At 43.8% G+C, this 4404-nt stretch overlaps 1 pseudogene; it reads left to right on the top strand.

The window, feature by feature from the left end:
* Positions 1 to 1355: 1355 nt before the first annotated feature.
* On the top strand, positions 1356 to 3259 carry LOC102426484 (annotated as a pseudogene).
* Positions 3260 to 4404: the final 1145 nt, after the last annotated feature.

Below are 4404 nucleotides of genomic sequence, written 5' to 3'. Positions count from 1 at the left end.
AAGAACAACAAAGGTCAAAGTGAGAAGAAAGAAAATAACGATCAGAGCAGAAATTAACAAAATAAAGTCTAAAAAAAAATTACAAAAGATCATCGATACCAAGAGTTGGTTCTTTAAAAAGATTAAACAAGAATGACAAACCTTTAAGCAGATTCATCAATAAAAAAAGAGAGAGGACCCAAATAAGTAAAATGGGAAATGAAAGAGAAGTAACAACTGACACCAAAGAAATACAAAGGATTGTAAGAAAATATTATGAACAACTACATTTATGTGAACAAATTGGACAATTCCTAGAAACAGCCCTGATTGGCATGGCTTATTGGCTAGAGCAGTGGTTCTCAACCTTCCTAATGCCGTGACCCTTTAATACAGTTCCTCATGTTGTGGTGACCCCCAATTTCATTGTTAAAAATTGAACATAATTAAAGCATAGTGATTAATCACAAAAACAATATGTACTTATGTATGTGTTTTCCGATGGTCTTAGGTGACCCCTGTGAAAGGGTGGTTCGACCCCCAAAGGGGTCGCGACCCACAGGTTGAGAACGCTGGGCTAGAGTGTCGTACAACCCACTGAAGGGTCAGGGGTTCAATTCCTGGTCAAGGGCACATACCTGGGTTGCAGATTTGGGGCATGCGGGGGAAGCAACTGATCAATGTTTCTCTCTCACATTGATGTTTCTCCTCTCTCTCTCTCTCTCTCTCTCTCTCTCTCGCTCTCTCTCTCCCAACCCCCTTTCCTTCCTCCCTCCCTCCTCTCTCTTTCCTTCCTTTCCACTCTCTCTACAAAAATCAATGGGAAAAATATCCTCGGGCAAGGGAGGATTAACAACAACAAGAAAAATTCCTAGAAACATACAATCTTACAAAACTGAATCAGGAAGAATCAGAAAATCTAAATAAACAGATTACAACTAAAGAAATTAAAGTAGTAATAAAAAAAATCCCAACAAACAAAAGTCCTGGACCACATGGTTCCATAGGTGAATTTTACCAAACTTTCAAAAAAGAATGAACATCTAACCTTCTCAAACTATTCCAAAATATTCAAGAGGAGGAAAGACTACCAAGCTCATTTTACAAGCCCAGCATTATCATAATTTCAAAACAAGATAAAGATATTACAAAGAAAGAAAATTAAAGGCCAATATCCCTGATGAACATAGATGCTAAAATCCACAACAAAGGAGTACCAAACCAAATTCAGCAATACCTTAAAAAGATCATACACCTTTCCTTGTCGACCTTGAAGCAAGGCGAACGCATGGGGACTCCGCACTCGGACCCGCCACTGGCCTGCCCTACCCTGGGCACTGTGCCGCACCACATGAGGGCCATCCTAAAGCCAGAATTGAAACTATAAGATGTCTGATCAGGACCCTGGGGGCATCAGTCCCCTCCAACAAATGGTGGCCTCAGGTGCTGGAGCTGTGGTCACTTCCCTCTTCATGACTCCCCTGGACGTGGTGAAGGCCCACCTGCAGTCTCAATGCCCCTCAATGACCAGCAAGTTGATGCCTCCCTCCAGACTCTGGAGCCTCTCTTATGCCAAACTGCCCTCCTCTCTCTGACCCACAGGGAAGTGCCTCCTGTACTGCAAAGGTGTTCTGAAGCCCCTGTACCTGTGCCCAAATGGTGCCCGCTGTGCGATCTGGTTTCAGGACCCCACTCGCGTCACTGGCACTATGGATGCCTTTGTGAAGATTGTGAGACATGAGGGTACCAGGACCCTGTGGAGTGGCCTTCCAGCCACCCTGGTGATGACTGCCAGCAACCGCCATCTACTTCATGGCTTATAACCAACTCAAGGGCTTCCTGTGCGGTCGAGACCTGACCTCTGACTTCTATGCACCCATGGTGGCTGGTACACTGGCCCAGTTGGGCACCGTGACTATGATAAGCCCCTTAGAGCTGGTACGGACAAAGTTGCAGGCTCAGCATGTGTCATACAGGGAGTTGGGTGCCTGTGTCCAAACCTCCATAGCTCAGGGCAGCTGGCACTCACTGTGGCTGGGCTGGAGCCCCACTGCTCTTCGGAATGTGCCCTTTTCAGTCCTGTACTGATTCAACTATGAGCTGGTGAAGAGCTAGCTCAAGCCAAAGGACCAGACGTCAGGGCATCAGTTTTGTGGCTGGTGGCACCTCAGAGACAGTGTCTGTCATCCTGACTCCACCCTCCAATGTGGTGAAAAATCAACCCCAGGTTGCACTGAGAGCAGTTGAGGCTATGAGAGTGTCACTCCTACACACCGACTCCACCTGGCTGCTGCTGCGGAGGATCCGGGCTGAGTCTGGCACCAGGGGACTCTTCATAGGCTTCCTCCCAAAGATCATCAAGGCCACACCTTCCTGTGCCATCATGGTAAGCACATATGAGTTGGGCAAATGCTTCTTTCAGAGGCTCAACCTGGAACAGCCTCTGAGCCAGTGAGAGGAGCAAGGGGATGAGGGCCCCATCTCTCCCCTGGATGGTGTGGGGGCAGGAGGAGACTGAGGCAAGTGCCTAGTCCTCAGGGGAGGAGGCCTCATTTTTCTTCCCAATCAGCACAGCCCCAGGGGTACCAGCCCACCCCTTTGAGGATCCACAGCTTTCTTCCTGCTGGTCCTGACCCCAAGCCCTAAGGATCATCACTTTTCCACCCAACACCCCAAGTTTAAGATCAAATCTGTTAACTCTCTCCTCCCCCTGCCCTCTCACCCATTTTCCTGTGTTTGTTGTAGCTGGGCCTGCCCCCAAGGCCCACAGAACCCTGGACCTGGCCAGTCTGAACCCACTGCTATTAATTCATTGAGTGTAAAGATGATGAATTTAGAAGAAAAAAAAAGGAGGGGGGGGGGATCATACACCATGATCAAGTAGGATTTATTCCAGAGGTGCAAGGTTACTATAACATCCACAAAACAATAAGTGAGATACACCACATAAACAAAATTAAAGATAAAAACCACATGATCACATCAATAGATGTAGAAAAAACATTTGACAAAATCCAACACCATTTATGGTAAAAATTCTCAGTACGGTGGGAATAGAGGAAATATACCTCAACATAATAAAGACCATATATGACAAGCCCACAGCCAACATCATACTCAATGAGCAAAAACTATAAGCATTTCTCTTAAGATTGGGAAAAAGACAGAGATGCCCACTTTCACCACTCTTATTCAACATAGTACTGGAAGTCCTACCCACAGCAATCAAACAAAAAGAAGAAAAAATAAAAGGCATCCAAATTGAAAAGGAAGAAAACTGTCATTATTTGCAGATGACATGAGAAACCTAAAGATTCCACCAAAAACTACTAGAACTGATAAGTGAATTCCGTAAGGTAGCAGGATACAAAATAAATATCCAGAAATCAGTTGCGTGTTTATAGACCAATAAAGAACTATCAAACAGAAAAACTAAGAAAACAATCTCATTCAAAATTGCTTCAAAGAAATACCTAGGAATAAATTTAACCAAGGATGTAAAAGACCTGTACTCGAAAACTTATAAGATACAGAAACAACAAAGTGAAGAAAATATAAATAAATGGAAGCATATACCAGGTTCATGAATAAGAATAATTAACAGTATTAAAATGTCCATACTACCCAAAGCAATCTACAGAGTCAATGCAATTCCTATAAAGATACCAATGGCATATTTCAAAAATTAGAACAAATAATACAACAATTTATATGGAACCACAAAAGACCTCAAATAGCCACAGCAATCTTGAGAAAGAACAAAGTTGGAGGAATCATATTATCTGACATCAAACTACACTACAAAGCCGTAGTAATCAAAACAGGTTGGTGCTGGCATAAAAAGACACACAGATCAATGGAACAGAATAGAGAATCCAGAAATAAACCCGCACCGCAATGGTCAATTAATATTTGACAAAGGAGGCATTCTATACAATGGGGTAAAGATAGTCTATTCCAGTGGTTGCCAACCTTTCGGATCTCACGGATCACCAGTGGTCCACGGACCACCAGTTGGCGACTGCTGATCTATTCGATAAATGGTGTTGGAAAATAAGACAAATACGGGCAAAAAGAAACTAACCCACCTTCTTACACCATTCACAAGAATAAACTCAAAATGCAGTAAGCCCTGGCCGGTGTTTCTCAGTGGTTACAGTGTCGGCCCATGCAACAAAGAGTCACAGGTTCAATTCTCAGTCAAGGGCTCGTGCCTGAGTTGCAGATTCAATCCCCAGCCCTGGTCAGGGAGCATGCAGGAGGCAACCAATCAAACTGTCTCTCTCATATCAATGTTTCTCTCTCTTTCTCTCTCTCCCCTGTCTATCCCTCTTCTTCTCTCTCTAATAATCAATGGAAAAAATGTCCTCCGGTGAGGATTAACCAAAAAAAAAAAAAAAGGGTCAAAGACTTAAATGTTAGACT

Source organism: Myotis lucifugus, unplaced genomic scaffold, assembly GCF_000147115.1.
Source record: "Myotis lucifugus unplaced genomic scaffold, Myoluc2.0 scaffold_41, whole genome shotgun sequence".
NCBI classification, from domain to species: Eukaryota; Metazoa; Chordata; class Mammalia; order Chiroptera; family Vespertilionidae; genus Myotis; species Myotis lucifugus.
Note: the sequence above shows the minus strand (reverse complement) of the source record. Positions and strands in the feature narration are given on the sequence as shown.